This window comes from Brassica oleracea, chromosome C2 (genome assembly GCF_000695525.1).
Source record: "Brassica oleracea var. oleracea cultivar TO1000 chromosome C2, BOL, whole genome shotgun sequence".
NCBI lineage: Eukaryota > Viridiplantae > Streptophyta > Magnoliopsida > Brassicales > Brassicaceae > Brassica > Brassica oleracea.
This window is the reverse complement of record NC_027749.1, coordinates 11899479-11907742: the sequence shown is the minus strand read 5'-3', so window position 1 is coordinate 11907742 and position 8264 is coordinate 11899479. Positions and strand designations below refer to the sequence as shown.

Below are 8264 nucleotides of genomic sequence, written 5' to 3'. Positions count from 1 at the left end.
CCGGAGGAAAAAAATCCATAAGAAGCAAAGAGATCTCATAACAAAAAGGCTATACATAGCCTCACATGATTACCATTTGAGGTAATTAGACTAATGTTATTGTATTGTTAAATATGGATTCGAGTACCAATTCAATGGTAAAAAAGATGTCAAGTCTTACCTGCTTTAGATTATTTAAGAAACTTCTTGTTAGATATGCATGAACAATGGCAGGAGCGCTCAGAAACAGCAGCTGATATCCATTCTCCTGAAAGAAATACAAAGTAAAGCATAATGTGAGATCCATAATTACAAATTGTATCTTACATAAGCAGTAGTTGGATCTCATGTTTTACCAAATTAAAGTCTGAGAAGCTAAACTAACTTAAACCTTGAAAATTACCTTTATAGCTGAAAAAGCTTGGCCACACCAGACTGTGTCCACTCCCTTCCAACCAAAGGCATGAACAGACCTAACACATCAGATCTGCAGCAAAAGGATCATCACATTAGCATATGTCTAGATATTATAATTCTAATATGAAGAAAAATTAGTAAGGATCCAGAAGCTGTTACTTAGTGATAGTTCCATCAACATCTGAAATCACAATCTTAGTGTCCCATCTCCACCGGTAAATATGTGCATCAACCTAACAAAAAAAACAAAATTAGAGTGTGCATTCAAATTTTAAACTAATGTTACCATCAACACAAACCTGTTGTGTTCCAAGAACTCTGGTGGAGAAACTAAAAGTTCTTTATTAATAAGAAGAAGCTCCAGCCAAGCCAGCAACAACGTCACTGAAGAAAAGGTCATGGTTGCATCACAGGTTGATTTCGTCCTCTGGTTGCCATTAGAAGCTTTGATCGATTGATTTCCGTGACTGGTGAAGAGGGATGGGAAGAATAGATGAGGGATATATATAGTTTGGAGGTGGTGGGATAGAAATCGATTTATGGTGCTAGGATATCTGTAGTTAATTATTGGGCTTTATGAGGCTTAATATGTTGAATGAATACGTTGAAGAGGTGAAGGAGAAGCTGTACAGATGGAAGTGGTGATAGGATGAGAGGACGTCCATAGAGGATTTTCGTTTTACAGGTATTAGGTTTTAGACAGAGAATGGGCCAATGTTAGGTTTAGAGGAAGGACATGTTAACAATTAATTTCAAAGGCCACAAAAAGCCTGGTTCGAACAATGATTTTTAACGTGGCATTGTTGCTGACATGGCAATATTATTGGCTACAGATTTTTTACCGACGTGGACGTCTTCTCTGATCAGTATATTGCCCTTTTATTACTTGTGTGATTAGAGTTTAAAAAAAGGCTACAAGGCGTTCCATTATCGAAACGAACTCGTTACAGCTAAGAAACTAGTTTACGAGTACAATAGAACGAAATTCAAAACCGCTTAAAAGACCTATTAGTTCCATTCTCCTATTAGGACCTATTATTCTAAACTACTAGTGGAGCTCCCAGCGAAGGGATGTGGAGAGTGAAAATAGCAGTTTACTCGGAGCAACAAGTAGAATGGTTTGAAAACGATCTCGGAGAGCATACAAAGAGTATCAAAGTCGTTAAGTTTATCTCTTTAAAATCTATTTCTAAGAATTCTTTGGAAATTGCGATTTTCCGGTTTTGACATGAAATTGCGACTTGCTAGTGTTGAAGGGAAAACACATTTTCTAGTTTTGACGGGAAAATATAAGACGGAAAATTATGATTTTTCAGTTTTGAGAGGAAAACATATTTTAACATTTTATCGAAAAAATTTGATTTTATCTTTTTGAAGGCAAAATATGATTTTGTGGTTTAGGCGGAAAACATATTTTTAAGATTTGGCGAAAAAATGCGATTTTACGATTTTGGTGGATAAAACACAGTTTTGTGAGTTTTAGAAGGAAACCATGCTTTTTGTTTTGACGAGAAAATGAAATTTTCTGTTCTCGTTGTAAAAATGTTATTTTCTGATTGAGAATAATATATAATAATTATAACAACTAATTTGATTAATTTTATATTTTTATTAAAGGTACGTAAGTTTTTCGTAGATTTTGAAATTTAAATATTGCATATAAACTCTAAATTTCTTTTGCATTTCATATATCTAAATATTATAGATGTCGTATCTGGATGCTAATACAATAGTGTTCAAACGAACAACATTTTAATACTAGTATCCAAATGTAGCTTTTGGATACGAAAACGAAAATGGACTGGACTTAATCTATACATGCACACGTATGGATTCAAATTTGTACTTGTTAAAGTTGTAACTGCAAAGTAAGCCTTATGTGGAGCCCTCCTCAAAATCCATTCGGGTTTTGCTTTTTTACTTTCCTTTTTCTGTCGACGGCTTTTTAATTTCTATTTTTAATGGATTTGGCACGTTCCCCCAACATAACTACAAAAATCATAATTGTATAACGAATTAGCAGATTAAGTAAAATAAAGGGAAATTTCAAGACCTCATTATTTCAATGCAGTTGATGCCTTTAGGTAGCTTCAGTGTTTTGAAACCGATCTGGATCCGCGATTGAACCGGTAAATCCAGTGTTCCATAAAAAATCGGTTTGAATTTTGTGAAAAACCCAATATTTGGAAACTCGCATAAATCAACTAAAACCCAGAACCCGAGACCGATTGAACCAATAAATGACTTTTACTTTTTGTTTTAGTTTTTATTTAGATTATTTTTTATATTCTAAGTTTCCAATTAAGAAGTTAGGTGCTGATAAAAAAAAAATGTTACGTTTTCCTTTCATCCTAAAAATTCAAAATTTAAGATTTCAAAATTATAATTTTATTAAAATTACTCTTTGGTCAATAACAAATTGAAATCTTTCTAAGTTATGGGTGCTCGGAGAATGAAACACATACTCTCTCCAAAAATCTAAAGTACCAAATAGACTTCTAGAGAAATTTCCTAGTCAACTTTAATTTTGTAATGACTAATTGTAAGTTTTTCATAGAAGATTTCTAAAGAAGTTTGCTAACTTTTCTTTGAAACAAAAAAATTTGAGAAAACTTTCCGAGAAATTTTCATAGAAATGAGGTTAGTTTTACAATTGATCAAAACTGTGCAGAAATTCGACTTTATAATAGAAGATTTCTGGATAAGTCTATTGTGAATAGACTTCTAGAGAAGTATACTTTGCCCAAAAGTCTACTTTCAGAAAATTTGAGTAAACCGGTGGAGAGATCGTTTTATTGTTACACTAAGTCTTTGAAATGTCGCAAAGAGTCTACTAAGGTCAATATTGCAATTTTCAATGAGATTATAGAGGGTTGGAAAATTATGAAGAAAAATACATATTACATTTTTGTTGTAGCCATCCAGAAAAAAATAAAGAATGTGTAAATTTTCCAAATTTTCAATTAGGTTAAAAAAATTGGTGTAGAAAGCTTCTAAAAAAATCTGCTACTGTATTACAATTCAATAGAATTCTCCATAAATATACTAATGTATTATTTACATTTAGTAGACTTCTGAAGAATCCTCACAATCCTAAAGTTATAATACGTTTAAGAAAAAAAGATAGTATTTTAGTGCATAACTTCTTAGCAGATTTCTTAAGAAATCTCTTACTCCTAAAACTAATATTAAATAATTTAATTAGATAACAAAAACACTGCAATAAACATCAAATAAACATCTAAAGTGTTTAATGTATGCAAACTAAACACTTATATTTCATATTTTAATTTAAAAGAATGATTCAAAATTCTAAAGTCTAACCCTAAAAATATACATTCTTGAACATATTTTACCAAACTCTAAATAATGGACAATCATGACTTAAAATCTATATTCATTAATCCACATGAAACAAAATTTAAAATTGACATGATTAAAATTGTTTATATTTACATGATTTCAATTTATTTTTCATCAAAATATTTTTCAATTTTTTTATAAATTAATATTAAAATTAAATACATGAGTAGATTTTTCGAGAATTCATTGTCTCGAAAAGAATTCCCAAAACTAAAACTGTAAAAATGTTTATATATTTTTTTTATCATAAGAAATAAAAAGTAGTTATAATTTCATTATCATTTTAGGTTATTTTCCCATATGATTGAATATGAAGTAAATATTTACCATTTAAATTTAAGTTTTAGGTTATTTTGAAAATTTTCCAAATAATTATATTCCCTTCCTTTACTTTCTGATTACATTTATTAGTTTTTCATACGTATTTAAAATAAAGTAATATTGTTTTAAGATACATATAATTAAATAAACTTTTATTAAAAGATAATATAATTGTGTAATTTCACTAAATATCATGAATTAATAATTAATTTCCCTAAAAATTTGTATAAAATAAATATAATATTATGTTATTAATTTTCAAATTTAAATTCATATCTTATTTTTATTATAACTGTGTTTTGCAGAATTAAGTTTAAAATACATTTACATTAAATAATATATATCTAATACCTTAAAGCACTAAATAATTTAAGGGAAAACAGTTACATTTATAATGTTTAAATTGAAAAATATTTTTAATTAATGAAATATCGTATTTATATTATTATTAAGATATAGAGGCTTTATTGTAAATAATAATAAGAACCGAGCAAATGACCAGAAAAAGAGTAGTCTAAAGCGGGACCCATAGGAGTGAAAAGTGGAGAGTATCATGTGGGGAGAAGCTTGTCTTCGGGTATCTGTCTGAATCTTCCCTCTCCCTTTCCTTTGCTGTTTCTTTTTCTTTTGTCAACATTTATTAATTATTTTCATCTGGTCGGCTTATGTTTGTTTCTGCTTTCTACATTGAACAAAATAATAATTTGAGCTTTCTAATTACTCAAATTGATACCCACCTTAGCAAAACACTCTCTCTCAGCGACCTGTAAGTCTGTAACGGCGTTTCTTCACTGTGTTCCTTATTGAATCACCATTAACTCTTCAGTTGCTCCGGTGATCGCTTTAGAGACATTTACACCGGCGGCGTTACGGGACTGCGGTTTCAGACTTTATTGGAGTCCACAAATCTTAACAAGAGGAATGTGAAGAAGTTGCAAAAATCAATCCTGAGTGTGAGGAATCAGATTTAAGAAATGGGAGAAGGAGACGAAAACGAAGCAGAGTCAAATGAGAGATCCTTGGCTTTATCACCTACATGGTCTGTTGCTATAGTCTTGTCTGTCTTCGTTCTTGTTTCTTTGATCGTTGAGCGCTCCATTCATCGCCTCAGCACTGTGAGTAGTACTACCGTTCTCCATTTCAAATCACTTCCTCAGGATCTTGAACCTTCTTTGTTGACTTTTTTTGTTATTGTTTCACAGTGGTTAAGGAAGACAAAGAGGAAACCTTTGTTTGCTGCTTTGGAGAAGATGAAACAAGGTTCTCTTCTGATTCACCAAAAATGAAACCTTTATGCGTTTGGTTTTCTGAATAAATTTTTATTTCCTTTTTTCCAGAGTTGATGCTGCTTGGCTTCATCTCACTTCTTCTTACAGCTACCTCTAGCACTATAGCCAACATCTGTGTCCCTTCAAGTTTTTACAACGACAGATTCGTTCCTTGCACACGTTCTGAGATTAGAGAGGAAGAACTTGGAAACGAATCATCTGTCCAGAGGAATCTTTTGACCAAATCCTTCTTCTTCAGCATCTTTAAGAGAAGAAGGTTGGAAGGCATTCACCAAGCTACTTGCAGCGAGGTTGTTCCATTAATCTTTAGACATTTAGAGTCTGCTGTTCATTTCTGAGGACTTGTATATTCAATCTTCGCAGGGGCATGAGCCGTTTGTTTCATACGAAGGCCTTGAACAGTTGCATCGCTTTATCTTTATAATGGCGGTTACACATGTTACTTACAGCTGCTTGACCATGCTCCTTGCTATCGTTAAGGTAGTATCTCTTTCTTCAGCTCAAGTTCTAGCTCATTTGTTATTTAATAATTGTTGATTGGCCTGCTTTTCTTATCCAGATTCATAGTTGGAGGATCTGGGAGGATGTAGCTCGCATGGATCGTCATGATTGCTTAACTGGTGAGACCAAATTTTCTGTCTTCATGATCACAGTATTTTTTTAGCATTGATGCTGAGTTTGTTCAATGATGTGGTTCAAGGACTTTATTGTTCATGTCTCAAGTGAGATAAGATCTTTTTTTTTTTTTTTGGTGGCAGCGGTGACAAGGCAAAAAGTATTAAGAAGGCAAACAACGTTTGTTCAGTATCATACATCTGCACCTCTGGCCAAGAATAGATTGCTTATATGGGTGGTACGTTTTGCACCTCATGGAGATATTGTTGGTTCAGACAGACTGAGATGTCTTTGTTCTTGTGCTTGTGCTTGCAGACATGTTTCTTCAGGCAATTTGGACATTCTGTTGTTCGTTCTGACTACCTTACTCTTCGGAAAGGATTCATTGTGGTGGGTGATACTTTTAATCCATATATAACTGGTGCTAATTCCCTTTTCATATTTTGGTTTCTTTGATGAGCAGAATCACCACCTCACATTAAAGTACGATTTTCACAGCTACATGATTCGTTCTATGGAGGAAGAGTTCCAAAGGATCGTTGGTGTAAGGTCAGCTCTCTTACTATTTTAGCAAAATCACATATAAAATGACTGAACAATATTTTCTGCAATGATGCTCTGCAGTGGGCCGCTTTGGGGGTTTGTAGTTGCTTTCATGCTCTTTAACATAAAAGGTATGACTAAACAAATGTGAGCAATCTTCATAGTGTATTAGATTTAGCTTTAAATATTTGCCTCTTGATACTGCAGGATCAAATCTCTATTTCTGGATAGCAATCATACCTGTTACTGTAAGAACTACATTTTGATTTCAGCATTGCCTCTTTCTGAATTTGAAACACCAGCTTCCCACTTGTTTTTGTCAGCTTGTTCTTCTGGTTGGTACCAAGCTGCAACATGTAATAGCAACTTTGGCATTAGAGAATGCTGGTTTAACAGAATATCCTTCTGGAGTTAAGCTGAGACCTAGGGATGAACTTTTCTGGTTCAATAAACCAGAACTACTCTTGTCCCTTATCCACTTCATCCTATTCCAGGTTTGACATAACTCATCATCAAACCACTTTTGTATTTGTAAAACTTGCAGCTAATTTGCTTTCCATCTTCCACAGAACTCTTTTGAACTGGCTTCATTCTTCTGGTTCTGGGTATGACAAATGAACCATACATTGAATTGATTTGAGCTTATAAGTTTGTTTCTTCAACTTAACAAATGAACCATACTGGCTTTATTTTTTTTCATTCAGTGGCAGTTTGGTTACAACTCTTGCTTCCTTAAGAATCATCTCCTTGTTTACTTCCGACTTATTTTAGGGTAATAAAACCTTTTTTTTTTCCTTCACAAAATAGTCTCAAGACTGTTTACCAATTGATTTTCTCTTTGTAGGTTTGCTGGACAGTTTCTATGCAGCTACAGCACACTCCCACTATATGCATTGGTCGCCCAGGTAATGAGAAAGTCCATGGAAGCTTTCTTCTTTTGATAATGGATAGTTTAATCTGTTTGATTCCTAGATGGGAACAAACTATAAAGCGGCTCTGATACCTCAGAGGATAAGAGATACAATTCAAGGTTGGGGGAAAGCGACCAGAAAGAAAAGAAGACATGGTTATTACGGCGATGATTCAACTGTTAGGACAGAAACAAGCACGGTTGCTTCTATTGAAGAATATGACCATCAAGTGCTTGATTTTGCTGAAACTTATCCACAACAGCAACAAGGGATTGAGCTTGAGTTGCAGCCAATCCAACCTCGTAATACTTCTGCTTCTGCAGCTAATGAATCTTCAAGTAGAGCTGGAACACCTCTTCTTCGACCTTGTGTCTCGATTCTTCAGCAACGACCCCAGAGCTAATAGTAGAACCTATGGAACCACTCTCGAGATCATCTTCATTGCCAGTGAGAAGAGAATGATAAGATGAGTCACGGTTCTGAAGATTGGTTTAGAGTACAAGTTTGTAGGAGTAATTTCAGTAGCAAAACATAAGGTCCTTCCTAGCTCCGAGCTGTCTGAATGAAACATGTAAGATTATGATTGAAAAGGTTTACATTCGCATGAACAAAAGAGAGTGATTTCAATTATTATAAATGTTTCTAAAGTAAATCTATACTATATAAAAGTTGAGGCTATAAGCCATCGAGAGCGTCCACATAGGATTTAAACGACCAATCGTAGTATGACAAATTATTATTTAAGATTACTATTTTTAAAAATGTTAATATTACCAAAAAAATGTTTATTTCAAACTAAAATATAAATCAATATCGAATAAGGTAA

The 8264-nt window shown here is 33.1% G+C and overlaps 1 pseudogene; it reads left to right on the top strand.

Annotated features, from left to right (window-relative positions):
* Positions 1 to 4754: 4754 nt before the first annotated feature.
* On the top strand, positions 4755 to 8050 carry LOC106324860 (annotated as a pseudogene).
* The last annotated feature ends 214 nt before the right edge of the window (positions 8051 to 8264 follow it).